This window comes from Chiloscyllium punctatum, chromosome 50 (assembly GCF_047496795.1).
Source record: "Chiloscyllium punctatum isolate Juve2018m chromosome 50, sChiPun1.3, whole genome shotgun sequence".
Classification (NCBI taxonomy): domain Eukaryota; kingdom Metazoa; phylum Chordata; class Chondrichthyes; order Orectolobiformes; family Hemiscylliidae; genus Chiloscyllium; species Chiloscyllium punctatum.
Window position 1 is genome coordinate 19,731,489 of NC_092788.1, and position 19,052 is coordinate 19,750,540.

The 19,052-nt window shown below is 42.5% G+C and overlaps 1 long non-coding RNA gene and 1 pseudogene across 2 annotated transcripts in view; both read left to right on the plus strand.

Moving 5' to 3' along the window:
* Positions 1 to 1,949: 1,949 nt before the first annotated feature.
* Positions 1,950 to 5,151, plus strand: LOC140470028 (cyclic AMP-responsive element-binding protein 1 pseudogene; annotated as a pseudogene).
* A 9,206-nt stretch (positions 5,152 to 14,357) lies between these two features.
* Positions 14,358 to 19,052, plus strand: part of LOC140470087 (uncharacterized) — a 34,574-nt gene continuing 29,879 nt past the window's right edge. For both annotated transcript variants that reach the window (XR_011956360.1, XR_011956361.1), the window contains exons 1-2: positions 14,358 to 15,090; positions 17,794 to 17,876. This is a non-coding gene — a long non-coding RNA (uncharacterized lncRNA). The remainder of the gene's footprint in view (positions 15,091 to 17,793; positions 17,877 to 19,052) is intronic.

A 19,052-nucleotide genomic window follows, 5' to 3' on the forward strand; every position in this document is an offset into this window, starting at 1 on the left:
TGACATGCATGAACCTGTTGCAGTGCTTCAAACTCCATGACAGGCTCGGTCTGGAACCTCCTCTATCCTTAAGACTTTATGCACTGCTTGCACTTTTCCATTTCCCCTTTGCATGTTCTCTTTCCAACCCACCCCACCTGTATCATTCCACAGCTGGAGCTGTCAAGGGCAGAAGTCTGCGGAATAGCCTCCCTAACCTTCTCTATCTTCCTTTTAAGATGTATCTTAAAATCATTCTCTTTAATCAATGTTTTGATCATCCATGAAGCACCTTGGGAGATTTGCCATTGTGAAAGTTCCATACAATGCAAGTAGTTGTTGTTATTGCCATACATTAGGTGAAACAGGAATGATGCAGTCAAAATTCTAACAAGAAAATCACTGATAGGCGCAATGTATAGGCCACCAAATAACTACATCACATTGGCATGGGCAATAAACAAATAAATAACTAATGCCTGTACAAATGGTACAGCTATTATCGTCGATGATTTTAATCTATATGTAGATTGGTCAAACCAGCTCAGTCAAGGTAGCCTTGAGGAGTTCACTAAGTGTATTCATGATAGTTTTTTGAACAGTATGAAATGGAACTGACAAGGGAGCAAGCTATCCAAGATCTGGCCCTGTGCAATGAGGCAAGAATAATTAATGACTTCAGAGTTAGGGATCCCCTGGAAAGAAGCGATCACCGTATGGTTGAATTAGAGAGTGTGAAGATAAAATCTAATAACTGGGTCCTGTGCTTGAACACTGGGAACTACAATAGAATGAGAGAGAATCTGGATAACGTAGACTGTAAACAAAAATTTTATGGTGGGAAGATGATCAGCAGTGGAAGATTTTCAAAGACATTTTACAAAGTGCTCAGCAAAGATATATTCCAGTGAAAAGGAAGGACTGTCTGAAAAGGTATTCTCGGCAATGGGTATCTAAGGAAAGTGATCAAATTAGACCCTAAGAACAAAAGACATAGGAGTGGAAGTAAGGCCATTTGGCCCATCGAGTCCACTCCGCTATTTAATCATGGCTGATGGGCATTTCAACTCCACTCACCCGCATTCTCCCCGTAGCCCTTAATTCCTTGTGACATCAAGAATATATCAATCTCTGCCATGAAGACATTTAGCGTCCCAGCCTCCACTGCACTCCATGGCAATGAATTCCACAGGCCCACAACTCTCTGGCTGAAGAAATGTCTCCGCATTACTGTTCTGAATTTACTTCCTCTAATTCTAAGGCTGTGCCCACACGTCCTAATCTCCTCACCTAACGGAAACAATTTCCTAGCATCCACCCTTTCCAAAACATGTATTATCTTGTAAGTTTCTATTAGATCTCCCCTTAACCTTCTAAACTCCAATGAATACAATCCCAGGATCCTCAGCCTATCCTCGTATGTTAGACCTCCTATTCCAGGGATCATCCATGTGAATCTCCGCTGGACACGCTCCAGTGCCAGTATGTCCTTCCTGAGGTATGGGGACCAAAACTGGACACAGTACGCCAAATGGGGCCTAACCAGAGCTTTGTAAAATCTCAGTAGCGCATCGCTGCTTTTATATTCCAACCCTCTTGAGATAAATGACAACATTGCATTTGCTTTCTTAATCATGGACTCAACCTGCATGTTTACCTTTAGAGAATCCTCGACTAGCACTCCCAGATCCCTTTGTACTTTGGCTTTATGAATTTTCTCACCATTTACAAGGTAGTCCATGCTTGTATTCTTTTTTCCAAAGTGCAAGACCTCGCATTTGTTCACGTTGAATTTCATCAGCCATTTCCTGGACCACTCTCCCAAACTGTCTAGATCATTCTGCAGCCTCCCCACTTCCTCAGTACTACCTGCCTGTCCACCTAACTTTGTATCATTTGCAAACTTCGCTAGAATGCCCCCAGTCCCTTCATCTGGATAATTAATATATAACATGACCACGCAGGTAACCATGCCTGGGATCCAATCAACGACAAGTCCAGCAGTAACTTCAGTGCATTTGCCGAATGGGCAGACTCTTCAAGTGCAAGGAGTTATCCAAGCAGCTCAGTCCTCAGTCATACAGTCCCCTCCAGTTCAGACTGTCCAGATCTCTACTATATCTGAATGTGAGGACTCCAAGGAATCTGTGGATAGCATGACTGACTCTCAGAAATGTAGAGAGACCCTATCGAGATGGCCTTCATTCAGGAAAATCCTGAATGAACTTTCTTCTGATCCCCTGGTGTGCCAAGAAATTGATGAGGAAAAATCAGAAGAAGAGTCTGTCTCAACTGTTACTACAATGACGATGCAGACACCCATCTATCAGACTATCAGCAGACAATACATTGCTATCACACAGCGGGGGAGCAATTCAGCTGGCCAACAATGGTTCAGATGGAGTGCAAGGACTCCAGACACTAACAATGACCAACGCAGCTACAGCCAAGGTTTGAGCAGCCATTGTACAGTATGCACAGAGCCCTGATGGACAGCAAATCTTTGTTGAAAATGTGTTGCTGGAAAAGCGCAGCAGGTCAGTTAGCATCCAAGGAACAGGAGAATCGACGTTTCGGGCATAAGCCCTTCTTCAGGAATCAGGCAGCATCCAAGGAATAGGAGAATCGACGTTTCGGGCATAAGCCCTTCTGTGCCAGGCAGCCAAGTGCTTGTACGAGGTGCTGCTGAAGATGTCCAAACCTATAAGATCCGTACAACTCCTAACTCCACTGCTGGCCAGGGAATGGTTATAGCATCTTCACCAGTCCTGCAAAGCCAGTCCCAGAATGCTGAAGAAACCACTCATAAATGTGAAATCTGCCTCATGAAAAACAGGGAAGCAGCTCGAGAGTGCCGTCGCAAGAAGAAAGAGTGTGTGAGATGCTTGGAGAATTCAGTTGCTATTCTGGAAAATCAAATTGAAAGAGAACGTGTACAAAGTGGTCAAAAACAGCGTGAAACTAGAACTGGGAAAACGTTAAAGGTCAACTGAAAGCCACAAAAGAGCTATAAAGAAAAGTAATATAGAATATGAGAAAAATAAACTAGCACAGACTATAAAGACAGAGAGCAAATGTTTATATAAATATATATAATGAGAAAAGAATGGCTAAAGTAAATGTTGGTCCTTTGGAAAATGAGAAGCATTTAGTTATGGGATATCACAGTGGAGGATACTAATATCTTTCCGGTAACTAGCAAAGAGACAAAGGTAGGTGAGGATTTGGAAACTATCATTATTACGGAACAGCTAGCTTTAGACTGTTTGGAGGTAATTGAGCTAATGATAGAAAAGTCTTCTGACCTTGATGGAATGCCTCCCAGGGTACGAAAAGAGATGCCAGGAAAAATAGCAAATGCACTGGCAGTAATTTTCTAAAATTCACTGGACTCTGTGGCAGTCCCAGCAGATTGGAAAACAGCAAAAGTGATACCACTGTTTTAAAAAGGAGGTGGACAAAAAGTGGGGAATTATATACCAGTTAGTTTATTCTCTGTAGTGGGAAAGATGCTTGGGTCTATTATCAAGGAAGAAATAACAGGGAATCTCGATAGAAATTGTCCATTGTACAGATGCAGTATGGGTTCATGAAGGGCAGGTCATGCTTGACCAATCTTTTGGAATTCTATGAAGACATTTCAAGCAAGGTGGACAACAGAGACCCAGTGGATGTAGTGTACCTGGATTTCCAAAAGACCATCAACAAGGTGCTGTGCAAGAGGCTGTTGCACAATATAAGGGTGCATGGCGTTAGCGGTAGAGTATTAGCATGGATAGAAGATTGGTAAACTAATAGGAAGCAAACTGTTGGGGACAAATGAGTATTATTCTTGCTGACAATCATTGACAAGTCGTGTGCCTCAGGGATCAGTGTTGGGACTGCAATTATTTACAACTGATACAGATGATTTGGAGTTGGAACTACATGTAGGGTGTCAAAGTTTGCATGTGATACTAAGATGATTAGCAGGACAAAGTGAGCGGAGGACTGTGAAACTTTGCAGAGCAACATAGATACATTGAGTGAGTGGGTAATGGTCTGTCAAATTAAATAGAATGTTTGTAAGTATAAAGTTTATACTCTTTGGTTGTAGTAACATTTAAAAATAAAATCACTTGAATGTTAAAAAGTTGCATCATTTGCTCTGCAGAGTGACCTGAGCATCCTTCTGCATGAAGGTTGGTCACCAGGTACAACAATCAGTTCAGAAAGCAAATGGAATTTTGTCCTTCGTTGCTGAAAGGAATGTGTTTAAAGGCAGAGGTTATGTTCCAGCTGTATTTGAGTGCTGGTGAGGCCACCCCTGGAGTACTGCATGTAGTTTTTGTCTTCTTACTTGAGAAAGGATGTACTGGCACGAGAGGGGGTGCAGAGGAGGTTAACGAGGTTGATCCCGGAGTTGAGGGGTTTGGCTTAAGAGAGACTGAGTAGATTGGGATTATATTGATTGGAATTCAGAAGAATGGAAAGATATAAAAGATATAAAATAATGAATGGAATGGATAAAATAGAAATAGAGAGATGTTTCCACTGGCAGGTGAAGCAAGGACAAGACAGCATCACCGCAAGATTAGAGGCAGCAAATTTAAGACTGAATTGAGCAGGAACTTCTTGACCTCGATGGAATTCATTGCCCAGGGAAGTAGTTGGTGCTAGTTCAGTAAATGTTTTTAAAGCTAGGTTAGATTTATTGAAACTTAATTAATTAATGGACACGGTGAGAACGTGGGTAAATGGTTCTGTGTCCACGAAATGATCAGCCGTGATCTTATTGAATGGCAGAGCAGGCTCGAAGAGCAGGCTCGAAGGGCAGGATGGCCTTCTACTGTTCCTAGTTCTTCTGTTATACATCCCTCCCTCATTCGTGACTTGGAGGTGTTGGTGTTGGATTGGGATGGACAAAAGTAAAATTCACAGAACACCAGATTATTGGTCAACACGGTTATTTGGAAGCACTAGTTTTTCTGCTTCATCAGGTGGTTTTGAGATGCTGTTGTGTCATTTTTAACTCTTGTAACTCATGAACAGCAACAAAAGCCACGACGCAATCCGTGTGCTCCAGCCAACAATGGGTCCCGGGTGATTGATGTCAGAGGCGGACCAATGGAAAGGCAGGGACGGCGCTGGAGGACCTGGCGAGGCAGTTGGTCCTCCGATCAATCAGGATGAATGAGGGGCGGGAGTAGACTATACCACGTGATCATCCTCGCGGTCGGTTCGGGATGTGTGGACAGAGAGCTGTTGGTAAAGATAGAAATAAACAGCAGCAAGCGGGAGGGAAATGGTGTTGGTATGGGTTGAGAGGGTTCATAGTCATTTGGTGCACATCGGAAAATACAAATTTGAAACTTAGAGTCCCGTTTTTGTAGTACACGGGAAAATGCCTCCTCTCGCGATTGACTAGAGTAAGCAACACCATCTTTATTCGGGGCAACAATTCACTGGGCACGTGCAGCCGCCAGCTTTGTAGGGGGCAAAGTTCAGTGGGAGGCATGTGCAGCCTTCTCTGGTAGACAGTCATAGGGCAGGATTTACACAGAGCATATTCACACCCAGAGAAATGGATTTTTTTTTTTCTCGATTTGTTTTGTCATTCATTTAAATGATTTGGATGTGAATAGAGGTGGTACAGTTAGTAAGTTTGCAGGTGAAACCAAAATTATTGGTATTGTGGACAGTGATAAAGGTTGTCTCAGGGTACAATGGGATATTGATCGGATGGATCAATGGGCTGGGGAGTGGCAGATAGGGTTTAATTTAGATAAATGTGAGGTGCTGCATTTTAGAAAAGCAAATCAGAGCAGGACTCACACACTAAATTGTAAGATCTTGGAGAATCTTGCTGAACAAAGAGACCTTGGAATGCAGGTTCATAGTTCCTTGAAAGCGTCGCAGGTAGATAGGACAGTGAAGAAGGCATTTGGTATGTTTCCCTTTATTGGTCAGAGCATTGAGTAGAGGAGATGGACAGGACATTGGTTAGGTCACTTTTGGAATATTTTGTGCAGTTCTGGTCTCCCTCCTTTCAGAAGGAGGCACCGAAACTTGAAAGGTTTGAGAATTGATTTTCAAGGATGTTACCAGGGTTGGAGGATTTGAGCTGCAAGGAGAGGCATAATAGACTGGGGTCATTTTCCCTGGAGTGTCATAGGCTGAGGTGTGATGTTATAGAGGTTTATAAAGTCGTGAGGGACATGGATAGCATAAATAGACAAGGGTTGGTGGAGCCCAGAACTAGAGGATATAGGTTTAGGGTGAGGTGAGGGGGGAATTCAAAAGGAGCCTGAAGGACAACTAAAATTGTCACATTTCAAAGGCATTTGAATAGGAAGGTTTCACAGGGATGTTGGCCAAGTGCTGGCAAATGAGAATAGATTAGGTTAGAATATCTGGTTGGCATGGATAGGTTGGACCGAAGAGTCTGTTTCTGTGCTAGACACCTCTGACTGTGGGATCATAAAAGTGAACATTGCTCTGATTCATCTCTGGGCTCCTTGATGTCCATTTGTTTGTTATCTAGCTTCCTCAGTCTCTCGTGTGTATTTTTGTTCTGTGTAGTATTTTACTGTTACGATCACAGACCTCTTTGTAAATGGATTGTCCCCTGCTGCCTGGCTCCTGACCATATGCTCCATTATCAGGTTATTTTTTCCACAATATCTTTGACAGTCAAGAGTTCTTATTTCCAATAAATGAGTGGATTTTCCTTCCATTTCTGACAGTCAAATTCTGCACCATTTTCATTCCCTGTAAATCATATTGCGCTCCCTGAAACATGATGTGTATTTCTCCTTCCACAGATACCAGTGATCAAGGCCAAAGCTCTGTTTCCTGTTGAGAAGGTGATGTTTGACTTCCTTGTACTGCTGCAGTTGGTATGGTGAAGGTGCTCCCACAACGTGGTTGGGTAGGACACATTACAGATTATTTACTCAGAGATAGTGCAGAGTTAAAGATATCTGTACAAATCAACACGTTTTAATTTCACAAAAATATTGAATTTTTGACATAAGGCCACAGATGGAGAATATTATGTCCGGTGACCAAAACTTTTGCGAAATAAACATTTTTTCAGGAACGACTTAAAGAAAGAAAGCAGATCTTAGAGGGTTAGGGTGGGAATTCCAGACGGTGTTGCCTTGGAATCTATAGAATCTATACAGTCTCACAGCTGAACTCAAAAATAAACACGTCATTGGGAGTCTGAACTAAAATGAGTTATTGAGATTTGAAAGGGTGTGTGGTGCAGGAAGATAGGAATGATTACAGCCAGGAATTAAACCAAGGGTGTGAAAGTAGACTGCTGTTGCTTATAAATGGGAGCCTTTTGATGGATCAGCAAGTTCTGGTACAAGTGAGTACTTGGGCGGTAGAGTTTTCAATATTCTGGAGATTATAGGGAGGTGATTGTGGGATACTGGCAAGGAGTGGGTTTAGGTAATGAAATCTAGAGTTAACAAAATGAATGAATCAGTGTTTCAGTAAATGAGCTGAGACTGTGGTGAGGTCAGGTGATATCACTGAAGTCGAAACAGTGGTCTGGAATTCAGCTGTTTGTCAGTTTGTGAATCAAGTCTGTAACAAGACCAGGATCTGAGTGGCCCTGGCAGAACCCAAACTGGGTGTCACAGAAGGTTATTGCTGAGCAGCTGCTTGACAGCACTGTTGATGACACCTTCCATCACTTCACTGCTAAGCGAATGTCGACTGATGGAGGGAAATTGGCTGGGTTGGCTCTGTCCTGCATTTTTGTGTTGAACATCCCTGGGAAATATTCCACAATGTCAGTAGGTGCCAGTGCTGGACTTGTCTTGGTGGGCAGCAATTTCTGCAGCACAGCCATCAGTATTATTGCCACAATGCTGGCAGGGCCGACAGCCTTTATACTGCTTCTCCATTTCTTGATCTGATTTGAAATAAGTTTTCAACCAAGTTGATTCACGTCTGTGATGTCAGGGACCAATGTAGAAGGCTCATCCACTTGACACTGCTGGCTGAAGATTGCTGCAAATGCTGTTGTCTTGTCTGTTGCATGGATGTGTGAGACTGCTCCATCAGTAAGGGTGGGGATATCTGTGATGCTTCCTGCAGTGAGTTGTTTAATTGTCCATCACCATTCCTGACTGGGTGTGGCAGAACTGCAGAGCTCAGATCTGAACAATTGGTTGTTGGATCACATAGTTCTATTTGGTATTGCTTGCACTGTTTGGCATGTAGGTTGGGTAGCTTCACCAGGTTGGCACCACATTTTTAGGTATGCCTGGTATTGCTCCTGGCATGCCCTGCGGAACTCTCCATTGAACTAGGGTTGATCCCCTGACTTGATGTTAATGGTTGAGTGGGGGACATACCAGGCCATGAGATTTCAGATTGGGCTGGAGTACAGTTCTGCTGCTGCTGTTGGCCCACAGTGAGATAGAAGTTGCAGGGTCAAGAGGGCTGATTGTGTTGTTGTATTTTCCAGTGCATTGGTAGATGTAATGTTTTTGGTAGATGTAATGTTTTTGGTAGATGTAATGTTTCATTCCTTTGTTAGACTGTGCAGTGATTAATACAATGAGTGATTTGGTGGCCCCTGTCTGGAATTAGATTAGATTAGATTACTTAGATTACTTACAGTGTGGAAACAGGCCCTTCGGCCCAACAAGTCCACACCGCCCCGCCGAAGCGTAACCCACCCATACCCCTACATCTACATCTACATCTACCCCTTACCTAACACTACGGGCAATTTAGCATGGCCAATTCACCTGACCTGCACATCTTTGGACTGTGGGAGGAAACCGGAGCACCCGGAGGAAACCCACGCAGACACGGGGAGAACGTGCAAACTCCACACAGTCAGTCGCCTGAGGCGGGAATTGAACCCGGGTCTCCGGCGCTGTGAGGCAGCAGTGCTAACCACTGTGCCACCGTGCCGCCCATATGCAACTTTTAAAAAACGGTTTTGTGATTTACACATGAAAGAAGTGAAACGATCATGGTATTCGAACAGATGAAAGACTCAACAGACAATCAAGGTATTTTTCAATGGAGAATTTCAGTTACATCACACTATAAATTTTTTTTGCTATAAATTCTGCCTTAGAATTGTGCCCTCCACAATCACCTGATGAAAGAGTGGCGCTCCGATAGCAAGTGTGCTTCCAATTAAATCTGTTGGACTATAACCTGGTGTTGTGTGATTCTTAACTTAGAATATGACAGCACTACTAACAGGACTGCATGTAAACAGGCTCAGTCCAGTTAATCAATACATTCAGAAGGATTTCCTCCAAGTTTGATGACGCAATATTAGTCAAAACCGTCAACTTCAACCTGCAATGATGCTCTTAATAAAAACTTCAGGCTGACACAAAGCTCCACACCCCACTGCAATGTGGTAACTAAGCCCGGCCCAGGAACTGCAACTGTGACTCAAAACTGTGATCTCAAAGGAAGTGAGCAAACACAATTCTGACAGATTCGTTCTCAGAGATGAGTAGCAAGTTTGAGACAAGGCAGGTGGTATGCCTTCTTGCATTTAGCTTAACTGCATTTCTTATTTACAGTTGTGTTTTGCAAAGTATAAAGAACTGTTTTTTTCCATAGTTGGGGAGTTTTATCCTCATTGATCACAGTTGCTGCCTCTCACTCCCCAAGTCAAATCATAGGATCTATAACAAAACAATACACTGCAGATGCTGGAGATCTGAACCCCAGAAACCAAGTGCTGGAGAAACGCAGCAGTTCTGAGGGCATCAGTGAAGAGAAAAACATGTTACATTTCAAGTTCACTGACTCTTTGTCTGAACGGACAAAAGGTCATGAGACTTTGAACTTACAATGTTTCTTTTCCCCTCAGAGATGCTGCTGGACCTGCGGTTCTCAAACTCTGTGCTTTCTATAGTGAACTTTATTTACAAAACAGATCGGAAAATACTAATCTGCAAAAGTGAAAGGTTCATTGTAAACATGAGCGTGGTGTCCACACTTGAGTTACAGACGCACGCCTCAATTTAAAAAACAAGATTTAACTCTGTGACATTCCATCTCAAAATTAGCCAAGTTACCCCAGTAATAAAGCTCCTCCACCCAATTAGGCACTTCAGTACAACATCCTGCAGTGTTACACACAGCCATCTTTACCAAAGAATGATCACATGTCACAAAATTGAAGGCCGAGAGCATGTCTCTTTAAAGGAGCTGAAGTCAAACTCTCAATTTTTGGAAGAACTTTTATTAAAACTGAACATTTAAATCTCAGAGCATAATTTTTGCTTTTTAAAACAAAGTGTGTGGGAAACATCCCACATTTTGTTAAAGGTTCTGTTCAGTCTGATACATAGAGCCAAAGGTCAAGCAAACATTACACTTTCCATTCACTTCTACAAAGGGCTGACATCACATTTCTTCAGGATTTAAAGTATTTTATAAATTGTTAGTAAAATCATTTCTCACGTTAAAGAACTGGACAATAAATGTCATTGTATGCAATAAGAGTGAAGCCTGTGACAGCAGATTTAGCTTTGGAGGGCAGTGTATGTGCTTTCTAAATTCTGGGAGCACTTTGGGAGACTGCTCCCAGATGGTGATAGTGAGCATATTTGGAATGCACTGTTTAGATTTGGGAATCCATGGGAGACAATCTGTGGTTTCACTAATACTTGGCTTGCGTTGTTGGCGTACAGTAAGCAATTCATAAAGTTACTTATGTATTGTTGTTGACTACCTGAATGGTATTCAAATCTGCCAGGTTGCCTTCAATAGTGTGAATGCATCTATTGTAAATATTTGGAATATTCCAGAACTGCCCAGTGCTTGGCAAATTCAGGAGGGACAAAAAATAACATTTGAGTAATTTGAAATTAAGAATCTAAGAGGATGTAACCACTGAAGTATTCAATTCAAATAGTTAAATGGAGTGCTCACATTTAAAATACCTCTTATCCAGAGGAATGGATGGACTGACAGAATTGGGACCAAATTCCTAGCTGGGGCGTGTGAAATATGCTTTGATAAAGTCACCTGCATTTACCAACAATAATTTGGAAAGCTCGGAAATTTAAAAAAAAACTATACGAGCTTCATTGCTGCTCCAGTCGGGTCACAAGCTCTGTGAAAAAATAACTATGTTCAGGTTTATTGCATACACTCTGAAACACGTGTTTCTTCTACAGATCCTGCAAGTTTCCCCAATGAGCAGAGTCCATCCAAATGATGTTGCTAACTTTGGCCAACTCATTTCTTTCCTAGCCTCTATAGCCTGAAGAGCGACCAGAAGCAATTACTCCACATTGTGAGAACATTACCAACGAGGATTCTTTCATTCAGAATTGTCTTCCATATATTCAGTGCCCAGAACAGATAAAAAGCTTGTTACCTTTTATAGAGCAATGATTCAGTGGGAGTAAATCCTGTTCTTGCTTAACAATCATGCTGTCTAAATTTTAAACATGAACACTTCTTAATAGTTCACTAGATCCTAATGAAATATTTGGTGCGAAACAAATCACATGATACATAGTTATTCAGATAACAAAACAAGTTTGTTCATTGAAGAACCTAGAGGAAAAGGTCATGAAATAATGTGAGTTTGATATACCTCAATCATCATTGCAAGTGCATTCTCTGCATAAATTCTCCTTTTCCTCCTCGAACTATTCAACTTCTTGAATAATTGAGAGAATGAAGTCACAATTGTACAACACGAAATCAAACCCTTCAGTCCAACTTGCCCATGCTGACCAGATATCCAAAATTAATCTAGTCCCATTTGCCAGCATTTGTTCCATATCCATCTTAAACCCTTTCTACTGATTATCAGTTTGTTTTCCTTTATCAGCACTTGAAATACTGACATTTTCTTTTCTCCCAACATTGGTTAAAGAAATCATAAGTTCGTTCATCCAAGTTAATTTTGTAATCTTTCACAAAGAAACAAGTGAGGACAACATACAGCTGAGTGCAAAATAAAATACTGCAGCTGTGCGATATCTGGGAACACTCTAAAGGTAAGGCACTGATACTGCACAAGTTTGTCAGCACAGTTTCAATTACTGACAATAATTTAGTAATGTCTTAGCCTTCACATAGTTCAGGTAAATGTGAGATATCTGAATTTCATGAATTGGTTCCTATCGCACTTTGATCAACAAAAATTATTCTTGGTTTAATCTACTCAAAGGAGAAAGTGACGACCAAAGAAGCTGGACATCAGAGTCGAAAAGTGTCATGCTAGAAAAGCACAGCAAGTCAAGCAGCATCCGAGAAGCAGGAGAGTTGATGTTTCAGGCATAAGCCCTTCATCAGGCATCACAGGCTTCAGAAAAATAACTGGCATAGACTTATGCCAATACATATGTAGAAGGGTCAGACCATGTTCCTATCAGATTAGAGACTAATTTCAGATTTGGTACCATTTAGTGCAACATTTCAATATGATATTTACATATGTACATGAAAGAGAAGTTGTCTAAAATTACAAGCTCTAGAATGATTTTACGATTAAACTTGGAAATAAAGCTGGTGACCCAGAATGGCAAAGTGAAGTCCCATCAGTATCGCCTTGGGCAGCATCAAGTAAGAATTTGACAACAGAGTTGCCACTTTAGTGTAACCTGCAGTCTGGTCAAATTGCAGCAAAAATCTGTTCAATTTTATCTGCAAACTATTGAATGCAAAATCCTCCTTGCACAATAATGAGGCAGCATTTTGGGATGTCATTTTTAAAATATATTATTTTCAAAGTTACTCAATTAAGAGTGCTCATTTGGTGCTGTCTGCATAACACAGTACGAAAAGGAATTAACAAAAAAAAAATTATAACCCAAATTCAGAGTCACTAATTCATTGATATTGCATGGGTCCAGCATTTATAAGTAATCATTTTTAAAAAATAAATACAGATCCATTTACTAACTATATTGGAGTACAGTCAAGTTTCTTACTGAACAGTGACAGGATTGGACAGAGTCCACATGGATTTAAGAGAGGGGAATCATGCTTAGCAAATCTACTGAAAGAATCTACAGAGTCGAATATTAAATTAAGAAATTGCAGGACAATTCGAAAAGCTTATCAATAAACATGGTAGACTGGGTTTTGTGAAAGAGAAACTATATTTGACAAACTTATGACAATTCATTGAGGAGATAACAAGCAGGGCTGATAAAGGGCAATCCAATGATGTTCTGTATTTGGATTTGTAAAATGCAAATGATAAGGTGTTACATAAAAGTTAATTGCACAATTTAGGAGCTCATGGTATCAGGGTAATGTATTAGAATGGATTGAGGATTGGTTAACCACACTGGTTGTTGCTGAGTCCTCAATTGCAGTGCTGTATACAATGTTAGCTCCCATATTTAATAAAGGATAAACCAACATCAGAGACTATTCAAAAAAGATTCACTTAGCTACTTCGACGATGAAAGGGTTGACCTACCAAGAATAGATAAGCAGGTGTGATCTTATGGAAGCAAGATTCTGAGGAGTTTGACAGGCTGGATGTTGACTAGATCTTCTAGCACCAGTAAAGTCTCAAACCAGGGGACTTCACAGAAGGGATCATTGATTTTAGAAAAAGTAAGTGTTTTTTTCTCTCACTGAATGGCTAGAATTTTCTCGCCCGAACTTTTGTGAAAGTTAAATGTGGGAGGGGAATGGTTGGGTTACTCTTCGGAGGGTTGTTCTGGCTTGTTGGGCTGAAGGGCCTGTTTCCACACAGTAGGGAATCTATGATTCTATCTCAAATTATTTTAAAAGAGGGCAGATAGATTTTTGAAATATTGAGCAGTTGAGGGCTATGCGGATCAAGCATAAAAGAGGTGTTGATGCCTGGGTTGGCCTAGCCATGATCTGATAGAATGGGGCAACAAGCTGAAAGAGATAAATTGCCTACTCCTGCTCCGATTCCTTGAGGCTCCGTTTCAGGTTTTTCATGTCTCCACAGAAGAGTGCGATACAATGTGCTAAAGGTCTCAGATGTTGTGAAAATGGGGTGTTTATGTACTGATTCAGATGGCATTGACTCATCAATCACAGCTATACAGTCATGAGTAGGAAGGTAAGTCCCTCCATGAATAAAGGAAATCTACTGCAGAGCTCACACTAAAGGAATTCCTACCCTCAGTAAACTCTCCCATCACTTTACCCAACACATCAGCAAAAGTAGGATACACTGCGCATGCTCTATCTAACAAAGGGCCCTCGGGTGATTGATGTCTACACCGGACCAATGAAAGGACGGTGGGCGGGGCTGGAGGACCTAGGGGAGGTTGGTCCTCCATTCAATCAAAGTTAATGAAGGGCGGAGCTAAACTAAACCATGTGATCACCCTCGCGCGCGGTGCAGAGTCGCTGTAATGAATATTCGGGAAGTTATGGAGAGAAAGGACACGGTAAGGAAAGAAATAAACAGGGAAACGGGAGAAAAACTGTGTTGCTATGAGCGGAGACGTTTTACAAATTGTGCACGTCGGAAAACATAAATTTGAACGCCTCAGTCCCGTGTTTGCAGTAAATGGGGAATTGCCTCAGCGCGGCTACAGGTCTGAGTGAGCGCCGCCATCTTTATTCGGGACAATGACTCACTGGACACGTGCGGAGCCGCCATCTTTGTAGGGGGCAGAGTCATTGGGATCATCGCATCCAATACTGCTGTGATTCACCTCTGGGCTCCCTCATGACCACTTTGTCAATATATAGCCTCGTCAGTCTCGAAAGTAATTTATAGACAAAGGGTTTTTCTCTGCGGTCCAGCCCCTGACCATGTACTGCTCTATTATCAGATTACTTTTTTCTTGAATATTTTTGAGTCAAGAATTCTTTTTTCCAACAAGCAAGTGTATTTTCCTTCCATTTCGAACTATCAAATTCTGCACCATTTTCATTCCCTGTAATCCGTTTTGTACTCCCTGAATCATTAACTGTGTTTCTCCTTCCACAGATACCAGTGATTAATGTCAAAGTCCTGTTGCCTGTGGAGAGGGTGATGTTTGACTTCCTTGTACAGCAGCAGTTTGTGTGGTGAAGGTGCTCCTACAATGTGGTTGGATAAGAGACATTACAGAGTATTCATTCAGCAACAGTGATGATGATTTGAAAATAATGTCCAAATCAACAACTGTTTGTATTTCTATTATCATGCTTATAATTTCACAAAAATACTATTGAGAACTTTAGCCATAAGGCCAGAGATGGAGATATTAGGTCAGGTGACCAAAAGCGTTACCAAAAAGCAGGTTTTGAGGGATGTCTTAAAGATGGAAAGCAAACCTGTGAGGTTTTGGCTGCGAATTTCAGACCATGCTGCTTCAGCAAGTGTAGAAACAGCCACACAGGTGAACTAATGAATTAACAAATGGTTGGGAGTCTCGAAGAAAATGGGTTGTCGAGGTCTCAAAGTGTGTGTGGTGCCGGGAGCTAGGGATTATCACAGCCAGGAATTAAATCAAGTGTGAAAATTTTAAATTGAAGGATATTGGCCAGGTGCTGGCAGGTAAGACTACATTGGGTTGGTGTATCTGGTCGGCATGGACAGGTTGGACCGAAGGGTCTGTTTCCTTGCTGTACATCTCTATGGCTGTATGCTGTTGATTCTAATTAGGAGCCTTTTGATGAATCAACAAGCAGAGATTTCGACTTTCTTGAGATTACAGGGAGGTTGAATGTGGGAAGCTGACCCTGAGTGTGTTTGGAAAATGAAGTCTGGAGATAACACACAACGGATGAGAGTTTCAGTACATGAGCTGAGATGAGGGTGGAATCAGCTAGAATTAGTGGTCTTGGAGTGGGACTGAGTTGTCACACTCACCTCACCTCACCTCACCTCTGTGATTCACCTGGTTGTCAGGTTGTGAATCAGGGCAGTAACACAATCGGGAGCTGAGTGGCCCTGGTGGTGCCTAAAATGAGTGTCACTCAGCTGGCTGTTGCTGAGCAGCTACTGCTTGGTAGCCCTGTCAATGACATCTTCCATCACTTTACTGCTGGTCGAGTGTGGACTGATAGATGGAAATTGGCTGGGTTGGATTGCCCTGTGTTTTTGTGTTGAACATCCCTGGGCAATGTTCCACATTGTCGGTAGATGCCAGTACTGGAGCGGTCCTTGGCTTGGTGGGTGGAAAGTTCTGGAGCACAAGATATCAGTATTATTGCCAGAATATTTGCAGGGCATGTAGCCTTTGCACTACTTAACCATTTCTTGATATTATTCAAACTGAATCGAACTGGCTCCAAACTCACATCTGTGATGTTGGAAACCACTGGAGAAGGCTGAGATGGGTCATCCCACTTTGCACTTCTGGCTGCAGATTGCTGCAAATGCTGTTGTCTTATCTGGTGCATGGTGTGTGATGCTCCTCCATCAGTAAGGTTGGGGATTTCTGTGATGCTTCCTCCAGTGAGTTGTCTAATTGTCCATCACCGTTCACTACTGGGTGTGGCAGAACTGCAGAGCTCCAATCTGTTCCATTGGATGTAGGATCACTTAGCTCTGTTGCTTGCTGCTGATGCTGTTTGATATGCAGGTAGTTCTGTTTTATAGCTTCACCAGGTTGGCACTTCGTTTTTAAGTCTGCCTGGTGCTGCTCATGGCATGCCCTCCTTTCCTGTCCATTGTGATGGGTGAGAGCGGGATGTACAAACCCATGAGATTACAGATTGTGCTGGAGTACAGTTCTGCTGCTGTTGATGTCCCATAGTGCCTCAGAGATACCCAGTTTGAGATCCTACATCTCTTCGAAGTCTGTCCCATTTAGAACGGTGATAGTGCCACTCAATACAATGGAGGTTTTTCTTAACTTTAAGGCAAGACTTTGTCTCCAAAAGGAATGTGTGATGTTCGCTCGTACCGATACTGTCATGGCCAGATGGATCTGCCGCTGGTCAATTCATAACAATGAGATCAAGTATGTTTTACACTCTTGTTGGTTCCCTCACCACCCGCTGCAGACTCAGTTGGGCAGCTATATCCTTTAGGACCTGGTCAGCTCAGTCAGTAATTCTGTTGCAGAGCAAGTCTCGATCATGGACATTGAAATCCTGTACCCAGAGTACATTTGACACCATTTTACTTCCTCAGTGCTTCCTCCAAGTGTTGTTCAAAATGAAGGAGAACTGATCCATCAGCCAAGGGAGGACGGTACGTGGTAATCAGAAGGAGCCATGAGACCTACTGGTCTCCGGAGCCAATGCTGTGTACTCCCAGGGCAAATCCTCCCTGTCTGTACACCACTGAGCCACCACATCTGCCTGGTCTGTCCTGCCGGTGGGACAGGACATATCCAGAGATTTCAGGAGAAAGTGAAGACTGCAGATGGTGGAGATCAGAGTCAAGAGTCTGGTGCTGGAAAAGCACAGCAGGTCAGGCTGATGAAGGGCTTAGTCTTGAAACGTCAATTCTCCTGCTCCTCGGATGCTGCCTGACCTGTTGTGCTTTTCCAGCACCACACTCTCGATATCTAGGGATGGTGATGGTGGTGTCTGGTCATTGTCTGTAAGGGTTGATTTTGTGTGTATGACTATGTCAGGCTGTTCCTTGACCCGTCTGTGAGACAGCTCTGCACATTTTGGTCCCAAAAACCATATGTTAGTGAGGAGGACGTTGCACCATCAAGAGGGCTGATTCTGTGGTTGTAATTTCTGGTGCCTTGTTAGTTGCCAACTGGTCCATCCAGTTTCATTCCTGTGTTGAGACTTTGCAGTGATTAATACAGTGAGTAGCTGGCTGGGCCGCTATCAGGTTGGCAGGATTTTTTTTCGCCATTGACAATGGTTTCATGGAGATCATGAAATTCCTAATACGTTCTTTTTTTTTCTTGAATTCAGATTCCACCGTCTGCCAAGATGGGATTCGAATCAGGACTTCAGTCGTTTGTTTTAATATTCTGGATAAAAGCTAAATACATCAGGTTTGTTCACTTATTTTAAATTTCACTAACCCTGGTTTTGTTTCTTTGTAAAACACTGTCCATCATCCTGTCTCCTCCATCCTCCCCTCCAACAACAAGTGAGGAGCACATGGAGTTTCTCTATCACTAAGACTGAGATAATCCGATCTGCTGTTTCTCTCCCTCCCACTAGCCCACTGAGCCAAACTGCCTCACGTCGTGTTCCTGGTTTTTGTCCTAAACCTACATCTTTCTCCAGTCTCTTGTCAAGCCTTATCAGAGCTCACCTTGACCCTTTACCCTAATTTCGTTAAACTCACTTTCCAACTCTCTTTCCTCCTCTGCCGCCTCATCACCCCCCCTCGCCAATTCATAGATATTGTTCCTTGTTCTGTCTGTTGGTCTTTTTTGGTTATGTCCTTCTCTCCCATTCTGTGAAAAACTAATATTTGACCTCACCGTTGTTGGAAAATCCTGCTCCATCTCCACTCTCCCTTTCCTTTCTGAATTCCTTGCATTTGGTGTCCCTCAACGATCTATCTTTGGTCTCTCCTGTATCTCACGTACATAGTGCCAGGAGGTGATATCATCCAAAAACACTGTGTTAGGTTTGACATGTACACGGACGATGCCCAGCTCGCCCTCCCCATCATCCCTCTCCATTACTGCACTGTTACTCAGTTATCAAACTGCTTATCACATTCCCACTACTCGATTAGCTGCAGTTTCCTCCAATGAAACATTGTCATGGTTAAACCCATTGCCTTACCTTTACCTTTCTGCTTAGCCCCTCCCTCCCACTGGGAACTCTCTGAGGCAGAACGACACTCTTCACAATATTGCTGTTATATCTGACCCCAAGGTGACCTTCTGATCAGACATCCACACAATCACAACACCAGGAAATCCAATCTCTTAAACGTTGCTTTTCTCCACCTCACCCCAGCTCTATTGCTACTGAAACCCCTTACCCGCGTCTCTGTTGTCTTAAACTTGAATCCAAAACAGAACCCTTGATTCCGTGACTCAGAATCTCGTTTCAGACCCCCCTCTCAGTATTTACCCTCAGACACATCCTCTCAGTATTTGTCCTGTCAAACCCCTTAAGAATCCCATCTGTCTCAATGAGATCACCTCTCTTTCTCCAAAATCCAGTGAGTAGAGTCCCAACCTTCTCAGCCTTTATTTAAAAGATAA